At 42.0% G+C, this 19,997-nt stretch overlaps 1 long non-coding RNA gene across 1 annotated transcript; it reads left to right on the top strand.

Annotated features, from left to right (window-relative positions):
• The first annotated feature begins 3,156 nt into the window (after positions 1 to 3,156).
• LOC106738672 (uncharacterized) lies at positions 3,157 to 18,920 on the top strand. Its single transcript, XR_002091944.2, has 3 exons — positions 3,157 to 3,266; positions 17,560 to 17,673; positions 18,559 to 18,920. It is a non-coding gene; the product is annotated as an uncharacterized LOC106738672 (long non-coding RNA).
• Positions 18,921 to 19,997: the final 1,077 nt, after the last annotated feature.

The following is a 19,997-nucleotide window of genomic DNA, read 5'->3' as shown; positions in this document are numbered from 1 at the left end:
TAAGACTATTAGAAACCCTATGACTTTCTTCTGACTATTGATTTGCAATGCTAAGATGGCACCTTTTAAAATGATCAAGGCTAGTGTGAGGATGGTATTCACACAGGTAGTATTATAAATAAAAGTTACTGTCCTAGATGTCATCAGCAAGTTAAGCATTTAAATAACCTTGGAGGAGTGGTAGTTTTGCAAGCAGAGGGTAGAGAACCAGCTAGAAAAATGTGGATGAGGACATCTACTATTAAAATAACTTCCTTCAAAATTGCCTTTATCTGATGCTTTCAAAGCACTTTACGTTCACGAAACCTTTCAGAATCTTTGTGAAAAGATCCAGAAATGCAGGCACCTTTGCCATACCACTTTGACAGTGAACAGTGACACCCGGTAACCAGTCTGAACAGGAAGTGGAATTCCATTGTGGGGATGTAAGGATCTGAACCGGAATTTGACCGGGGCACATGGGTTAGCAATCTTATTCTTACAAAATAGTATCATGAAATCCTCAGAAACTGGTGCTCAGGACTTCTGTCTTGCATCTGAGCTGAAAGACAGAAATGCTTTCTGCAACACTGTGAAGGAATAAAGGCAAGCACATGAATGACAGCTGGTTTTTGTTGTAATGAAAACTGATCTGCAAAACTGCCAGCAGAAACACTCAGAAAATCATGACTCAGACCCACCAAAATGATTAATTTAAAACCCTGAGATTTAAAAATAATAAATGTGGGGTCTTTTTATTTGCCTTTTCATTTTTGAGCCTTTACATTTACATTTTCCACCTTTCTTCTAGAACCACAAGGACTGGAGATAAAAGAGGAGATTCTCACGTTAACATATGACTCCAAGAATTGGTATGTTACTTAAAACACCAAAATAGTGCAAGTCCCCTGATAAAACTACTTGGAATGTTGTTCCGTCTTTGAGGCTCGCTCTTTCATGACCTTCCTGCACGCCTCCCGTTAGACGGGTACTGGCAAGCACCCCTAGATACCCACGAGTAAGAGAGAGAGTCTCTCCTCCCATGAGTATTATGGAAATCAGATTTCATTGGTTACCCAAATCTGAATGTGCAGCAGATTTGCTTTCCTGCTGTTTTCTCAGAGACAAACCATATATGGTTCCAAAGCAGAGGTAGAGACTCAGATTTGTTAGCAGCTTTGCAAACCTGTTTGAAAGTCAGTTCAGCTCTCACAACTGAAAAATCCTTAGTATTTATGTTGTAGGACTTTCAAACTACCTTTTTGCACTGGACTTCTTTAAGCAAACTTTACATGCTCTGCTACATTAGATAACCATACTGTTATGGTAAGATTTGAGTATGGTTCAAATATTAAAGGAAAATAAGATCTATCTAACAATACCTACGCTTCAATTCACAAGCCATTCTACCATGGTATTTATATGGCCCTCATTGCCATAATTGTTGGCACTGTTTGTGTCTATCCTCAGAACAGCCTGGTGAAGAAAGCATTTTCTTTTACACCACTTCATGGGGAGTTAATTGGGACTCAGCTGCTCGAGTGATCACAGAGGTCTTGAACCTAAGTCTTAAGCAAACACTCTATTTGCTGGATTGTCCCTATCTTGTAACTACTCTCATATGTAATATAGTAGAAATAACCACATACGGAAAAGCTAATGTAGTGGTTATCAACCTGCAGCCAACGGGCTGCATGCAGTCCAGGCAGCACGCTACTGCATCCCATGTGACATCCTGTTAAAATATGGATGTTTTAAATGGATACACAAGCAGTAAGTTGTGTGGGTGCAGCCCACATAACACATTGAAAGCTGCAAGTATGGCCCACTGTGGCAAACAGGTTGAGAACTAATGGGCTAATGAAATGGTCCCTAAATAACCACCAACCTAATGCTCATTTTAGTAATCCACAGGAGGCAACCTCCCTGATTCATACAAACCTCTCTCACTTGCATATCCCATTCTGCTTTCAGCAAGCCCCATCATCATTAGAAAGGGCCACTATTGAACAAGCATGCTTTTTTGCAATAAAACTCTTTTTTCAAACCCCTTACAAAGACTGGTGATTGTTTTTTAAACCCAAGTTAAATCATAATATTGCTTGTTAAGTATCACCAATAGTTGATGTGCCATGGAGTACAGCAGTTGCTACAGAAGCTGTATTTAAGGACTATCAAAACAATTAGTCAGACCTATAAGAAAACAAGAAATTTAATACCAGTTAAATCAAGGTTGCTGGACTATACGCTAATCTGCTGGAAATCTTAAATTAGATTCACATATGTCAGCATGAGTCAATGACATCTTCGCAGAAGCAGGAGAAGCAGTTTTACTTGGAAAACCAATTCTAGGAATCGCTGTAATCTACACATGAAAAATTCAATAGCTATAAAAGGTAAAATACAGAATCAGCCACACCCACATGACATAAATACAAAAGTGTTTCTTGCATCACCAAGGGCCTATGCTCTGGAATAGCAGTCTCCAGCTGAAAACTGCAATGAGTAATCCTATGTCAGTTAATTTGCATCAACTGTCCCAATTTGCATCAACGGTCCAAAGCATTACTCTACCACCCACCCTGAGAAACTGCACAGCTCCAGGAACAGATCAGGAATCAAATGTAGCTCTGATAGTTTGGTCTGCCCCTCATTTTTGGAGGTAGGCAGAGGAAATGAGCCTTGCACATTGCAAGCTAGTTGCCCATTATTGCTCTTTTGATGCATCTACATGAGACATTTACTGTGGCACTGATGAATTAGCTCTCCAGTAAACATCTTGGCATCTACATCTGCAGGCCAGTTAGGTTGGAGTAAACTAATTTTTCACTGCATGGTAGTGCACATGTAGATGCTGATGAGGGTGGCTGGGGCATGAGAGTGCTTTAGTGTGGAGGCTGCTACTAGGCCTGCTGGTCAGCCCCACACTGGAATGCCCTTGTGCCCCAGCCAGCCCCTCTGCAGTATGTTGAGTCCAGTTGAAGCAGCCCTGGGTTGGCAGGTTGACTGTCTGGGCCCACTGCCAGCCAGGGCTGCCCCAAACCCTGGGTGCATGTTCAAACAGCACGCCTGGGAGCAATAAACTCTGGGGCAATAAACACTGGAATTTATTGCTTCGCATAAATTGCATGTGCAGCCACACCCTTCGAGGAATTTGGGGCAATTTTGCTTTAAACTTACCCCTGCTCCTTGATGGCAGGGGCTTCATGAGGCCCCACTCTGCGGTCACAGAGTGACCTGATCAGAGCAACACTCGGGAAGGCTCAGCTCTCAGTTCCTACTGGAAGGTTTGTGTGGGACTGTTCGAATTTAGGGGGGAAGCGGGGGCCATTAATCTGCTTAAATGACAGCTTTTGCTCTGTTTATTTGCTGCTCTTTCTTTATTGTTTTTCATTATTTTTAACTGACAGTATTGTAGGACTGTGGGAAAGATGAACTTTCCATCTACCGAGGTGCTGATTGCAATTGACAGCCTATCAGCCTGGGTAGAATATCAGCTCTTGATACAATTGACTAAACTATCTCCGAGTAATCCATCGCTTGGTTTCCTGAGTCAGTGCTCAAAGCTAGGAGCTTTGCTAAAACCACTGCAGCTGCATCTCTCAGAGCTCACAGGGCCCAGTTCCAGGAAGTGCTAATACCACCTGAGTATCTGCAACTTCCTCATTATCTCCAATTCCCACTGAGCCTTGCCATCTTTTGCAATCAGGCCCCAGTTATTACCCAAATAAATACTAGCATGAGGCAGACCTGTAATATGCATTTTATTTATTTATTTATTTATTTTTAATGCAGCAACATATATTTTGCCTTACAAAACATTTTTACATAGAAATGCTGCAGAGGTACTCCAGAAAAATTTGGCTGAGACACTGACAACATCAGATGCATGTATTAGTCAGGCAGTGTTGTTTCAGATGAATATTAATTTCACCAAAGAATATGGAAACAGAGGGCTTTTCAGCTTCTGGTTTCCGAACAGCATTTTTCTTTCTAATAATCGACCAATTAAGAGAAGAAAAAGACCAAACAAAACAGATTGCCTATATATTTTGGAGCAATTGCATATGATTTTTCTGTGAGACTTTTGCTGAATCTCTGGGTGTCATTGGCACATTATCAAACCTGAGATTGACAGGTGAAAAATTCTATCCCTACTACAGGTTAATATTGTCCAAGTTTACGTGCAGCTATCTCTGCCTTGGCCAGCATTAACTGCTGTGTTGTGATATATAATTGCATGAACTTAATGAACCCTGGCTTTTGGCCTCATGAGTAAAATAATTTTAAAAGGAGGAATTGTAGCACAGATGCTGGTGTGAAGTAAAACTATGGGATGAGGAAGGGAAAAACCCAGCAGAAGGTATGGTACATGAGCATGTATTACAGATACTAAAAGTCTTAGTTCTTAAGGCAATGAAAACTTTTGTTTCGTATTAGATTCAAAAGGAGTTGTTGCATTCTTAAAGCTAAGCACGTGATGATAGGCTTTGATGCAGCCTTCGAGCTGGCAATATTTCTACTGTACTGCTTTGTAATATTCTTTTATTCTTACTAGTTAGTATAAGGTAGTGGTGATGCCAGCAGTGTTTATAATAAGGTTGTTACAGAAAATATATGAAATCTTCCCTAGGTATCTACTTGTAAGTGCTTGTTAAGCATTCAGTTTTTTACTGCCATCCAATTATGTTGTTGAGTAAGGTATCATTCTTCAAGCAAAAGGAAGGAGTATAGCTTCAGTCAGGCAGACGGTAAGATAGATTTCAGCTTGTAGAGGGGTGTGTTGATTAAAATATTATCATGCTGGAGAGTTAAACTGTTTTATAATATTGCCTATAAAATTCACTATAAGATTTTTCCCCCTCCCATTTTGATTCACAGCAATTTCATTTATTTAGATAAAAAAAGAAAACAAAAAATAATGTGGTTAGTTCCATAATTAGGGAGAAACTTTCAAAGGGTCCCTGGTAGTACAAACACCAATCCTGTTAAAAGAGGAATCTTGAGCAATGCTTTGAAAATACCCCCCCTTAGTTTGGGATTTTTTTAAAGTCTTGCAGCTGGCATCTGCAGAGTGACTTTGAAGCCTCTTTCATGATTTTTTTTTTTAAATGCTGTTGGCACAGGGAAGATTTAAGGTACTTGACTAATTTTTAATCAGGGACATGAGTGGGGATATAATAGCTATGAGGATTTCTTTCACTCGACTTAGCTTAGGAGTACAGTAGAGGAAGCCTGCTGATTGAGGAGTAACACTCCCAGTACTGAAGATGACTGCGCAGCATAACAACAGAGCATTACACGCTTCATTCTTTTGTTGCCAAACCAAAGGAAGGAACAAATAGAAGAATGGATGTTAAATAAATCTAGTGCAAATGAAAGCAATTACTCTCAGGCCAAAAGCCAGTTTTGTCTTTCATGAAACAGATGCAAGAAAAATATTCCCTGGAATTCTAGAGACCTTGGGGTTTGGGTAACGTAACAGTCACATGAATAGCTAATTATCAGTCATTTCTCACCATTTAGCTGCTGTGGTTCCATGACATTGAAAACTTCCATGTAACTTGTTAAAGATATAACTGCATTTTGTTTCCTTAAACTTGCATAGAAATTCCATCATGAGAAACCATACTGAACCCCAAATTTGGAGTCTTCATCAGTGCACAGGGGTGGACCCAGAGTGGGTACGGTGGTGCCCTCCCCTCCTTTCAGACCATGCCCTTGGAGCAGCAGCTAGGGGATTAAGTCCCTGGATCAGATAAAAATTCCCGTTCTCTCCCCAGTGACTGCTGGCACAGCAGTGGCAGTGGTCCTGGGCACCCAGTCACCCCAGGAGTTCTTTGAGAGCCTGGGGGCAGGCTCATGGAGGGGGAAACCACCCATCCCCACCACCACCACTGTCCCCAGCCAAGCCTAGATCCCCACGTAGCCCATTTGCATTTGCAGCAACTTCTCCCATCCATGGAGCAGCCAAAAACAGGTAGAACAATGATAGCTTCAGGCAAGGAAGGGAGGATGGGAAGTGAGGGCCCATGTCACTGAGCTTGGAGGGGAAGGGGACAGCATTCTTACCAAGTTTGGGCACTTAAAACAGTCCCCCAGCTGCTGCTGCTCCTCCTGCAGCATCGTCTGCCCACCTAAGGGGGAATAGGGGATGCAGCCACTCCTGAAGCACTGATCACTGCTCCTGCACCCCACCTTAAAAAAAAAAACCCTGCACCTGCCCATGGCAGTGCACGATCAGAGGCTCTGTGGAGATGTTGGGCAGCACACGAGCGTTACAAGGCAAAACGTGTGCAGCTCAGGCAGAATCTTTAAAGAACTGAATAGCCAAACCTCAGCAAACACGTGAACTGAATTTTTTTTAAAAGGCTTATCCTGGCAACATTTCGGCACAGTTTTATGGGGACAGCTAAATATAAATCCCTGACAAAAAGGTTCCCCTCCTGCCAAATTTCAAATCCCTGCTCCAAGGCATGAAAGCTTTTGATCTTTGCAATGAAAACAGTTGTCAGAATTATTTTTAACATGGTAAAACAAAGCATTTCCCCTCCTCTTGCTCACGGAGAAAGGCTGAAACTTTTTTGCTAAAACTTTCTGGGGGAAAAAAAGCTTGAAACACAGGCACCATGAAAAATGTCAGTCCCCCACAGTTAGCATGCTAAAGAATGGGTGACGCAAATTATTTTATAATATGAAGTCATGGTGCTACTCATTCTGACTCACAGAAGATTTAGCAGGGCAACCTGACAAACAGTAGTGATCAACCCTACCCTGTGGTAAGCAGAAGGTATACTGGGACAATTTACCCCTAAATGAATGGTACACTGAATTACCACTGTTTAGCTTCCACTTACTGTGGGAAGAGGGCAAGCAGATAAATGTTACTGTTTCAAGCTGATATAAATCTTCATGCCCCTTTAATATGGCAAACCTATTTTCTCTGCTCATACCCTGAGATCAAAGTGGCCTCTTTTATGTCTTTCAGTCCCAAAATATATGCAATGTTTTTTAAAGACTATAACAGAAGATGCAATATGCTATGCATCATTGCATCTAGCACATATGTCTTTTTCGTATAGGATGTTGCCATTGCGCAAAGCACAATATATATAAGTAAATTCAGTCAAAAAATGAAATCAACCTTCGATTTAAAAAGCAAAACAAAAAAACAGCATCGTCTGCACATCAACAGTCTACATTGAAAGGCAATCCCAGATTGTAGGGGAAATAGCTGCCAATCTGAATAAGGAAGAACATAGTCAGATGGCAGGGAAGTATTTGTACTAGTTGTATTAACAGAAGCAGTGACCTTTACACACTCCAAAACAAGCCATATGGGCCTTGGATCACAGCAACCGTGTGTCAGACAACACTCCTGAATCATTTTTTAACATGGCAGAAATAGTCCATTTTCAAGACCAATAGAAAACATCACATAAGAAATCTTTGTTCTTAGTATCCTCCATTTTAAAAGAAGGGAAATGCACATTTCTGTGTAACCACTTCTCAAAACCTTCACCAGAAAGTTTGTATAAATGTTGGCCTATCTATTGTTTCGGATGGGAAACAGATGGGCTGTAGTTTATAATTCCATCCACAGGCCAAATTAAATTCACTGGCTTGTTCTTACTAGAATTAATGAAAGTTGAATAACATGCACTGGCAGCCCTTAAAGCCCTCTGACTTTTTTGGCAATGTAAGACTACCATGCCTGTAAGTACACATACAGTCGCATTCTTCCCCAGTGGAACGCCACTGAATTCAGGAGATTTAAATTAGGGGTGACTTTGGCCCAATGTCCTCACTATGTCTTCACTGCTAAGGCCTTCGTGCTCCTGATAGTCATCTGTGAAGCAGGAAGAACTGCAAAAGTAACTGAGCATAGGAGTTGTGTTTATCCATTAAGCCTCTGAGAATCAAATTGTATTCCTCCTTGACAGATCTTCATCTGAAACAACTTAACCCAGTATTGTAAATTTGCTTGATGAAGAGTAATATGCTGGCTTTTGCATGCAGTTGACAATTATATTAATGGAGTATTCAAGGTGGCTGGGGTGGTAAACAGAACAAATTTAAAATGTAATCTGGAAGATACTGGAAAAGAAAATAGCATCTCTCAGAGTCACAAAGCAAAGACCAAATCCATTTTGTGACCTTTTCTTCAGTGAAGCTAAAAACAGGCTGAACTATGTTTGGAGAATCTCAAATAGTTTTGTAGTTCTTGTATCAGAAATGTGAGTCTAACCAAGTCTTCAGCATTGCAATGAGGAGGGCTTCAAAGTATTAGACCAACGACCAACTCGAAGTGTTCAGAGGGAAAAAAATGAGAATGAAACCATCTGGTAGATAAATAACTGAAAGTTGGCCCATTAAATTCAACAATGCTCGACACCTCACTTGGCTATTCAGCTGTGAACCAAGAGACTTCAGTGAACTCAGTGCTTAAAAGATATGTTATGCTTTATAGCAGTACTCTAATCTGACTTCTTCCACTGCCATGACAGCAGAAATGTTCCAAACCAACAGGGCAATCTCTGCATGCTGCAAAATTGGAAAGGAGCCCAGCAGAGAGGCAGCCAGGCTTTCCAGGTTCTGTCACTAATTTTAAAAGTCAAAGGAGTCAGATGCTGCAAAGAAAGAGAGATTTTAAGAACTGAAAGTTTAGATCAGGCAACTATGGCCTCAGTCCAGTGGAATATTGCACCCCAACAAATCTCCAGAGCCCTTCAGATATAAAGATACTACCTTCCACCAAGGGCCAGAACATGCTTCCTCCACATTTTATGATCCGTAGAGCTATCACCAAGCTATCGCTCACACTCCTGCCTGTCTGTGATTCTAAGTCAGTATATTCCTTACGTTATGCCTATCTTCCAATGCCAACCAAATTTCCTTTAGGTTATTATTAGGCCTGTAGAGTGGTTTTCACTGATCAGAGTTCCATCACAGCTCTTTTATTATCTATTTTAGTGCAGCTTGCAATCGGTTAAAAAAAAAAAAAATCAGTTAGCAACTATGAGGCACTTTTGCTGCTCCTCCTCCCCTGCCCCCAACACTTCTGAACCAGCATCAATATGACCTGAAAAAAAATAGCAAAGTTGAGGCACTCTGTCCCTTCTCCACCTGTTTGAGTCCTTGGGTCCTAAAATGCATGGACTGTCACTTCTGTAAGGTAGCCTAGTTTCATGCTGTGAAGAGCTCTTCAATGCCTTTTTAATTCCTCACCCATACATATTAGCAACAAAGCACTTGGTGTTGCAAGCTTACCATTTAAAGTTCAGCCAAGAGATTTCTGAATGTTCTCGTTTATGCTGTCCACTGCTGAGCACCATCCTGTGAATATTATATGCTGGATTGCAGGTAATGCAAATGCCATACTGCTAATTTATATATATGTGTTTAATTTTATTTTTTTTCCTGTGTACCCTTGCTCACATGTAAGATGACTCCTATACATATTTTTTATTACCTTTATTACTCTTTACCTTTATTACTCTTTTGTACTGAACAAGATGACCCTGCCACTTTCAGATTTACGACTGCAAACACTTTTAGCTTTGCAAGTCTGGACGGAGGTACGGGGGAAAAAATAAAATATGTTGCACTTTTATCATGTGTGTTTGTGATGGTAGCCTGGTGTCAGATGCCAAACTGACTGCCGATTTGCAATGCCTCTGCTTTCCCTGTCCCCCCCCCTCCCCTCCAGCCCTCCCACATTTGCACTTGGTTTTGACTTCACTGGCTTTTCTCAGCACCAATGAAATACCTTTGCAACCAGCTGCAGTGCCATGTAGGAAGTCTTGGAATAAAAAGGGCATGTTTTATTTAGCAAAGCTACTTGGTTGCACATGCTCACAGATTATGTTCATCCAGTCATGCAGGGCTGCTTGGATTACATTACAGTAGTGTCACAATTATATTTTACTAGATTTACTAAGCTGAGCGCTACCCTTTCTTTTCAGTAGCAAATGCTTGATAGTAAAGGTATGTAAGATTAGTTTACCAGAAAATAATGTCACAATTGCATGTAATAAGGAAATCTTGTGCTGATAAGCATTTCTAGGTTTCCACCTTAAAAACCAAAATGGGCAGTAGCTTCTCATAGTTATGAGCCTTTTGGTTCAAAATGTAGTGCTTTCAAGTAAAATGCCAGAAGAAATTAGATTTCTCAGACTAAAGGTGCCTTATTACTGACAGCCCTGAAGAAGAGAGAGCATGTTCAATGAATGGCCTCTCGAGGATAGGTCAAATGTATACCAGCACTCAACAGACATCAGGTATCTACAACTTTCATTGTAGACATTGTACAACACAAAGAGGTTCATATTAGCAAGTACACCAGAGGGAAAAGATACCTTGTTTCAGTTTTTATATTCATCAAAACTCACTTGGAATTGATGACTAAGCAACAGGGTTGTTTTATATATTAGAAGAGTGTGCAATAGACCTATGACCATTGTAGAAAATTTTATTAAAAGATCCAATAGAACCAGCAGAGACCATCTGAATCTGCCATTATCAGCAAGTCATTATAGAACTTATTAAGTGAAGGTTTGGTGCTGTCATAGATCCTAAAGGTTGACATAAATTTTTCATACACGTTGAACTTTGCTAAATGTGCTTCCAGTTGATTAATGATGTCTTTCTTCAGTGTTCTAATAAGAACAAGAAAATATGAGATCAGGCTGTAGCTAGGAAAGTAATCTACTGCATGGGAGGACATCTTCAGCAATGGTGGAACAATAGGACCTTGCGAAAGAGCCTTACCTAACGCAGTTTATTACCTTGTGAAATATTGCTTCTACTACTCAATGACCAAAGTCAATGGCACAGCGCACAAGGTGTGAAAAGTACAGATTTCAAGATTATTATATTCATAGGAGTGAACTTATGACCAATGAGAGATAAAGGAAAATATAACCTATGACTCTGGGACCTGGAAAGATGTTTTTTGGTCTTGAAGGAGTATTTAGAAATTATAGTTTCATATTTTTGAATCAGATTTATGAGCTGAAGAAAAAGATGACTGTTTCTGGTAGCACTGAGAATGTACCCTGATGTCCAAATGTATGCACGAAAGGAAAAAACAAACTACATTTGCAGTTTTGTTCCAAAATATTCCTGTTCAGACTACTCTTTTAAAAAGCGAAAAATTGTTTATACTGCAGTAGGAAATGGGTGCAGGTGCCTAGTCTTGCACAAATTTCAAATCAATGAATGTTGTGCTGCTGGGGAAATCTCACATAACACTTGAACTCTAGTTGTTGTCTGACTCCTTCTCCTCCTCAAAGAGAATTATTTCAAAGCTATTGTTCATTCATCTTCATGTCATGAAGATGAATGAACAATAGGAATATTGACAATTGCAAACCGTTGAATTAGGCCCCAGCACCACAGGACTGGGATTGGCTTAAAGCCATGAGATAGTTTTGTTTCATTTTTGTTATGTTTTGGTTCTTTTCATTCACCTTCTACAGTTTGTCATTTTTAGGGTTTGTATTTTCAGATCTTTGTCTTGTTCAAGGACTACTCCCACTGAAAAAATGCAAGCCAAGATTCTTAGGAAATCCCTTGCAAGAGCGATGGCTCCAAGATAAAAAATACATCAAATATTGAGAGACTTGGGATAAAAATTGTAGTGCTAGCAATGCTGCAGAAGTCAGCTGCTCTCCTTTCATGAGTTTGTCACTCCCGTCATTGTGAACATGCCCTGGCACCTAGTATGCTCTAACAGCATGTCTGGGTGGACCGCTCTGCACAAGTTCACATTACACCTCAGCGACAGGGGCAAGCCCAGACAAAGCATAACAAATCAGTGGTTTCTTTTTTTTTTACATGAATACAGTAAGTAACGGTCATAGTACTCTTGGACTAGGTTGAACTGCTCTTTTTTTAGCAGCAGAATGACGAAGTAGGTGTTCTGAGAATGATGTGTAGGTCAACCAGAGCCACATTGGACAGGCAGATTTGGGCTAGAGATTAAGATGACTGCCTAACATAATAAAGAATCTGTGATGTGTCAAATTACACTCAGTGATCCAAGTGGGAAGATCTGTAACACCATACAGTGAGGGAGTCCTTAATTCTATGAGTAAATTAACTAAGTAAGGTTGCAGCAATGCACATTGAGAAGATTATTTATTCCAATGTATGATTTAGTTCACCCAATGCAAAAAACTTTTCAAAAGTGGGTGTCATTCTATTGCTTTTTTAGTGTCTACCTGGCATTTTTCGCCCTTCTCTAACCAGATAAATCTATTCCTGGATGTGTAGCTCTGCGCATGTGGATAACTATCTAGGTGCACAGATTGGGATGTGCATTGTCAGAAAATTATGTAATTGCCTGAGACTTCCTCTCTTCTCCCCCAAAACCAAAGCACTGATAATAATCAGAGAGCATGGTTTCCTAGTCTTCCCTTTTTCCACAGAAAAAAAAGGGGAACTTGAACCTGGGCCTCCCTGATTTCCTAGCATAGTTCATTAACCATCATGTTACAAGTCAGCCACTGTTGAGGATGTTCTCAGGTACTCCCTTTAAAGCTGATCTCCTTGTCAGCTATGACAGGAAGAAATGTGGAAATATATAGGGCCATGGTGCTGAGCAGCTGGATTAAATAGGTGCTGTCCTGCAATAGATGTGTGCCTATGGTTTCTAAACCAGGCTCTTACTACTAATGGGGTAGAAAATTCCCACCTGCACGCCTATCTTTATTATTTTCCCAGCAGCAACGATGATAGTAGTGGTTCAGCTTCAAAAGGTGGAAGTACAGCTTAAAAGGCTGATGTGGTATACCATTTGGTGTACTCTGCTAGAACAACCAGAAGCCCAAGCTCAAACCTCTTGGGCAAGCAGGGCATAGAGCTCAAGTTCTACAATATCCTGGGTGAGTGCCCTGGCTTTATTTTGGATGGCGAGAAGTAGGATTCCTGCTTTTCTCTTTGCCTCCTTCATGAGCCTAAGGCGAGGAGTCATGCATGGGTTTTAATCAACTCCAGTCCTCAGGACATAAGGATCACAAGGGATTTGTGTACAAGACACCGCGGCTGTTACTCACTCTGCCCAGGCTGCGTGTCTGTTTTGGTACATCTACACAAGGCTACACAACATAAAATGGTGCCATCTAAGGAACACGGGTTGGGTGTTAGTAAAGTACTAGTGACTTAAGATGGGCTTAGCCAGATCACATTATTTTTTTTTTTTTTGCTTTCCTTGGAGGCAGCAATGACAATGGTAGTGCAGGTTTTGGGATTCAGCCAGCACAACATTTGAAATGTGGCAGGATAGCACCCATTAGCAGCAGCTTCAGGCACCTGTACCCCACCCCAGCCCCAGGCGATCCCTTCCACCAGAACTTAAGTGGTACATGACCTGAGGCCTAGAGAACAGGAATCCTGCTTCTGATGGCTTTGGAGGCCATTAGGAGGAGGGGAGAGGAAGAAAGGGAGGGAAAGGTGGTTGTCGGGGGGCAGGCATGTATGTAGTTTTCTTAGGTGCTGTGTGTGGAAGGGGGGAAGGTAGGGTTACCATACATCTGGGTTTTCCCGGACAGGTCCTCCTTTTTTTGACCCCTGTGCTGTATCCAGGCAGGGGGGCAGGGGCTGTGGGTGGGAGTGAGGGGAACTGGGGACAGGATGGGTGACTGTGGGTTTGGGGTGCAGGGCACTGGCAGCACCAGGGGGCTGTGGGTCAGGAGTGAGGGGCATCAGCAAGGGGTGGAGGGCAGGGTACTGCTGTTCAGGAGTGAGGGGCATTGGCAGGGCTGGGGTCAGGGGGCCCAGAGTGAGGGGCAGCAGCAGGGCTGGGGGGGGGGGGAAACGTGTGGCTTGTCAGTGAGGGGCCACAGAATGGGCAGAGGCAGGGTACCACTCCCTCCCCTCCCCGCCCAATCATACTCCCCCCTGCCCCCTGGCAGTCTGGTGATAAGCAGCAGTGGTATATGCGGGTGGCAGGGGTATGTGGCAGCAGGGCAGCGTTGTCACTGGGATTCAGACTCTCTACCTGCCCCCCACCCCACAACATGCCCCACGCTCAAAAACTTCTCCCACTGAAATAGAGAGGTAGAGGAGAATTGGAGGAGCTTGGGGCTGGAGCAGGGGGCTGGGACCTGGGAAATAGAGAGAGCATCCAGGGATCCAGCAAGGAGTCCCAGGATTTGGCAATATTTCAGGCACCTAGGACTCATTAGACCAGCGGTCAGCACATTTTTGGGCAGACTGCCAAAAGCACCCGCAAGCTTGACTTGTAAGATATTGCATGCCGGGGCAGATGGCAGGGGAGCTGTGAGATGCCCGATCCTTGTTGTGGCAGCACAGCTCTGACCTCTTCCCCACCATCCACCCTGAGGCACATGTGACAAACAAAATGTCTTTACATGCTATGCTCTGGCACCCATGCCAGGCGTTGCCTACCCCTGCATTAGGCCTCAAGTGGCAAGGCTGCATAGCTGGCCCATCTGCCAGGCTGTCAACCCTGAGCTCCCTCCTTCTGCTGGTAGAGAAGAGTTTTGGAACTGGGCAGAGGGGACATACATCTATGCAGATGACTTTTTGTTGTGTTTCGAAGTGGTTTGAACTGTTTCAAATTGTATGTCTGGCCACACCCCATGGCTGTGGCGGGGGCAGGCAAGTGTGTGTGTGTGTGTGTGCGTGTGTGTGTTTGCGCGCATGCTGGTATGGGTGGGGGGTTGAAATCATGGATCAGTCTTATGCTTAACCCAGTTCCCCATTCTATCCCCCCAACCCCTAGCCCTTAACATAAATGTTTCAAGATCTTGATAGCATTAAGCTCTCCACTCCCCTACCCCCACACACAGTCTCATGCCTCTCTCCATCAATTCAATCCTCCCTCCCAGCAAGACTTCTGTGTTAGCTTTAGCAGTGGCACTAGGATACTTTCTTTTTGCACAGAGGAGAGGTGTCCCAGAGCTGAGAGAATAATTTAAAAATAACTAATGTTGTAGCTGTATCTATCGAGCCAGTTCCTGTGCACACAGGATCATTTAGAAATATATGATGTGACATGGCAAAGTACAGGGAAATCCAGGGGGTGTTGAATCATACCAGAAGCAGGGCCTTAGGCAAAATTTGCCAATGAGGTCACTTAATGGAAAAAACAAAACCAAAAACCAACACCCCCCACCCTTACCCCCAAATAAGGTGCCCAAGGGCCTCATGCAATGCCTGGAGAGAGTGTGCAAGTGAGTTAGGGTCCCAGGAATGTATCTCACTACGTGGTGAGCCACTGTCTCATGCTAGTCACTAGGGAAGGCTGCGGTGCAGTCTGAGGGCCATGCTTCATGGGCATAGAGCTAGATTGATGCTGCAGCTAAGGGACTCTCTGGGCCTCTGGATGCCTCCAGTCAATGCCTTCCTCCAGTCAATAATTATTGTGCTGCAGTGGGTCACCAGGCTCACACTGCCTCCTCCAGCTTCTGTTTCCTAGGAGCCAGCCAGCACTGCCCATGCAACATGGCAGCCTTTGTGAGCAGTGACTTTGCCTAAACTGTCACATACCAGAAGGGAGTTAGCACACAGTCCTAAGAAACTTGGGTGCAAGTCCCTGCAGTAAATCAGCTTCACTGTGGAATGAAAATATAGTGCCCTCGTCCTAGGCGCCATATACCGCACATGCCTGGCTGTCCTTTGGTTTGGGCCTCATCTCCTTAAAACACTTACCAGAAAGGCCAGGACAGAAGGAGGCCTGGTTAGAAAAGTCCACTGGGACTAATACGAGAACAAGGTGGTGCAGGGGGGTTTTGAACCATTAGCAGCACTGTGCATGACCACTAGCAGAAATGCAAGCGTTTCCCCTGATGGGCCCATCTAGCAGACATGCTCTGAGTATGCCTAGTATAAAGTAAAGTAAAGGCTTACCCTCGCCCCTCCACTTTTAATTTTAAACCTGTAATGACACGTTGGTGACCAGATTTGAGTTTCTTCATGCTTTTATCCAGCAAGAGCCACAGAAGCAGACTCAAATCTGTATTGTTCCTGGTCAAGGACCTGATAGAGTCCCCCAACCAGCATACTATGAAGCAGGCAGACTCTAGGCTCTTGCTGAATGTGAGGACTGCATGTGTCAAAGGGCCAGATGCCCGACTACAGGCAAGCCTTTGAGTCTGGCTAGGCTATTCACCAATGAGATGGTACATTTATGTATTTAGGTTTATTATGGTATATTAGCAAGTCATTGGTTAAAAAGCAGACCTCACCATGGGTGCAGGAACCAAAGCCAAGCACTTTGTTTTTGAAGGCATGAGGCTAAAACACCAAGGGTGCAGAAACACGCGCACCCTATTGACACATGGCATAGCATTCTTCTGGGCTTATACATCTTGCACATTTGACTGCCTGCCCACTGGATCAGTGTCAACAGTAGGGTAGAGAAAACCAGGCTTCCCCTACAAGGGGCTGGTCTAGTGGATTGGGCTCTTTGCAAGAACATAAAAGATGTAGGTTTGAAGCCCCCCCCCGGATGAGAACCCAGTTTCTTGACAAGTGCTTTTTAGGTGAAATGGGAGCACCAGCACAACCACATGTAATAGTTGCAGCTGCGCTCAACTCAAACACACTGTTGATACCTAAATGCTTGGCATTACCTGTCTAGTACCTGCGAAGCTGAGTCACACTAGGGAAGCACCTAGGTCTGCCCATTCACTGTATAGGAAGTCTTGGCACTTCACCTTGTCACTATGGATCCCCTCCTTGGGGCAAGGTACCTGCATTTCAGGTGGATGTGCCTTAGGGTAAGGTAATATCCACAGCTTAATCCATGGTGTTGAAGAAGGTAGGTTACTCTGGAAAAGCAGCAAGTGAAGTGGATGTCACTACATTTTCCTTGCTAAAAAGACCTGCCACCTTTTGAATTATACTGGTGGTTGAGTTATATTTGTGGCCAAAAGAAAAAAAAAGATGGTTTATTCTGGCTCCTCTGCAAGTTTTAGGTGAGTTCAGTAGGAAGATCAGGAGGAATACACTAAACTGTTAGTCACCCCATCACAGCTCCAGTTTTGAATGGTGTCCTATAACTCTCCAGAATATAAAATAAAAGGTCTAATTCTTGTCATACCCATGTCAATGGCAAATCTCTTCCTGCTGATTGTAGTAGGAAAAGTATGGTAACACACGTCCTCTAAGCATGGAAACTAATATAACAGAAGCTACTAACAAATCATAAAGCCTAATAATGCTTTCCAGCTAGGCTAAGATATTCAGACCCAATACATACTAATTCATCACTGTGTTTCCCAAGCAGACAGTGCTGAGCATTTTCATCATGCATTCAGTCCAATGTAAAGTGATTTTTTTTTCAAGTGAGCCAATGTACACTTTGCTGGGAACAGTAGAGCAAAATTACTGAAATGATTACAGAAAGCAAATGTTTAGGCACTTACACAACTGAAATGGTATTCCTTACATCAGTGGTGGTGGGGGTGGGCAGCCTTTTTTGGCAGGCATACCACAAATTAGCCCCATGTGCCACTCCAAGCCTCTTTGCAGGCCCAATGTGCTGCTCTGATTTCTGCTTCCTTTCTTGTGCTCCCTACCCAATTTGCTGCTTTGCTTTCTGCTTCTCAGCTCTATCTGCTGCTGTGCTTCCTGTTCCTTCCCCAATGTCACTTGGCACACACAGAAGCTGCCTTGGCCCCTTGTGAAGCCCATCCTACCGTTTGGCCACCCCTTCTTTACAAGGTGAGTGTCTTGCACTTAGTACAGGGATTTAGGTTGTAGCCGTGTTGGTCTAAGGACATAGGCAGACAAGGTTCCTTGGGTGAATTTGATATCTTTTATTAGACCAACCCAAATAGTTGGAGAAAAGTTATTAAGCAAGCTTTCGGGTTCAAAAACCTTGTCTGCCTATTGCACTTAGTACTACATTTGCATACACAGTTGCTTTGTGTTAGTGATGATACTGGGAAGCACAGACAACTATACACAGTGCACTGTCAGTATTTTGTATGAGATGGGGCAATATGTAACATCACTGGGGCACAGGCTTTCTGTGAGAAGATACAATTACATTTAAAACCTACACCAGGTTAATGACTGTTACAATAGCCTATTTTTCTAGGAATGATAGCCTGTGGGACAAGATTAAAAGCATCATTTTGTCTGCTACTCTTTCCATACCAGTCCATCTCCCTGAACAGTTTAAGCATTATGGTGTCTTCTCTGGGCGTACTCTCTAGTTGTGGATCTAATCCAATGCCTACTGAAGTCAACAGGAGCCTTGCTATTGACTTACATGGATAATGGATAGAGAATTTCATGATTTAGGCTTAGCCAGTCAAGAAACAGAGACATCCAGTGAGTGACCAATGCAAATCAAATGACATCCTAGGATGCTCAGTCCTTAGGGCATTGTCACAAGCAAACACCATAGCTTGCAGTCTACTTCACATTATCTTAAAGACCCTAGCTCAGTGTACAGCCACCTAGCAACTGGAGAAGCCCTGGGGCTTATGAGCTTTGAAGACACAGCTGGATTTGGGATTTGGGCCTGGAGTGAGGTTTGTGTTGTAGAGCTCATCACAAACAAATATTGCTTTTCTTTTCCTTTCTTTTTTTTTTTTGCAGGAACAAATCATTTTGGTGAGTCTACCACCTCAAATTTACAAATGACGTTCCCATAAATCCATAGCCAGCATTGGATGGCATCAACAAGGAGTTAACCAATAATCCTTTCACATACTCAAATTTCATATTCACTGGAAGGAAAAAAATCAGTAATTGCCAAAGGAAAAAGGACAAGATCAGCAGGGAAAGAAATTTATTTTCAAGCTTCTAAGAGAGCGCTACAAACAATAGAGACTAAAAATCAAGCATTTAAAACTATTGAAACATGTACTTGACAATGTCCTTATAAAAAAAATAAACATAAAAATGTAAAATAAAAATGCAGTTAATAATTCTAAAACTTCTCGAATAGCAAAATAAAAGCATACAGCATCAATGATGATGATGGAAACTTACCAGTAGTTTTACTTTTTTCTCTGTTAATTTGTCATTTTCCCCCCTTTATTTAAATTTATGTTGGAGAAATGTGCAAAACTAGCAAAATATTCTTTGGATTATAAACACTGAAAAATCAACAACCAAAGAAATCAGAACCAAGTTAAGAAGAATAAACTACAGACTTATATAGAAAGTATATAAAGTGAAATATTATGACAAAACATTGTATAGCAAATTTGCTCTTCTGCAAACTCTGATCTATACAACATAGGGATATAATGGGGAAGGTGAATATGGATATATAGTTAAAAACATTTTTCTTAATTTTTAATTAAATTTATGACTAACTAAATACATGATCTTTACATAAAGAATACATCAAATATAAGATTTCCTCTTGGGTGAAGCATTTGGATACCTGACTGCAAATATAGGATGGGATTTATAATGTAAAAGATGGAAAAAATGCATATCAATTCTATTTATTGCCTCTTCCCATATTGCAGCTGTTGAGCTCTGATCCTTGACAGCAAACTATATTGAATTTAGCAGGATTACAACTGTACACAGATGCTGAAAATGTTGATGCACAGAAGAAATTCGGATCCCTTGCTCATTCTGAACTAGTATTAAAAGTTATAGAACATTTTTAGATTAAAAGTATACATTACACAGAACAACTTACTCTGAAAGAACTCTATATTTCTCTTATTAAGAATTAAAATGTTTTGTTTTCTGTAGGTGATGCAATTTAACTGCAGTAAACTAAAAGAAACATTTTTTTTAAGTGCCAGAACCATAATTAATACTCAGATAAGGTAACTGTCAGGTGCAGCAGTCTATAGGGATCTTATCGTTAAACTGGGTCAGGTGTAAGTCTTTTAAACCCATAGAAGCTTAGCATGGAGATTAACAAGTGTGGGGTAAATTGTAAGTGCAGTGTATTGCCATCCATTTTTAAAGTTGTTCTGATATCCCTAAAAGTTCTACACTATAAGATAAATACGCATTACATGGGAAAGTTTAAAAGAAATTAAATTAAATCCAGAGTGCAATAGTTC

Source organism: Alligator mississippiensis, chromosome 10 (genome assembly GCF_030867095.1).
Source record: "Alligator mississippiensis isolate rAllMis1 chromosome 10, rAllMis1, whole genome shotgun sequence".
Taxonomy (NCBI): Eukaryota; Metazoa; Chordata; order Crocodylia; family Alligatoridae; genus Alligator; species Alligator mississippiensis.
Note: the sequence above shows the minus strand (reverse complement) of the source record. Positions and strands in the feature narration are given on the sequence as shown.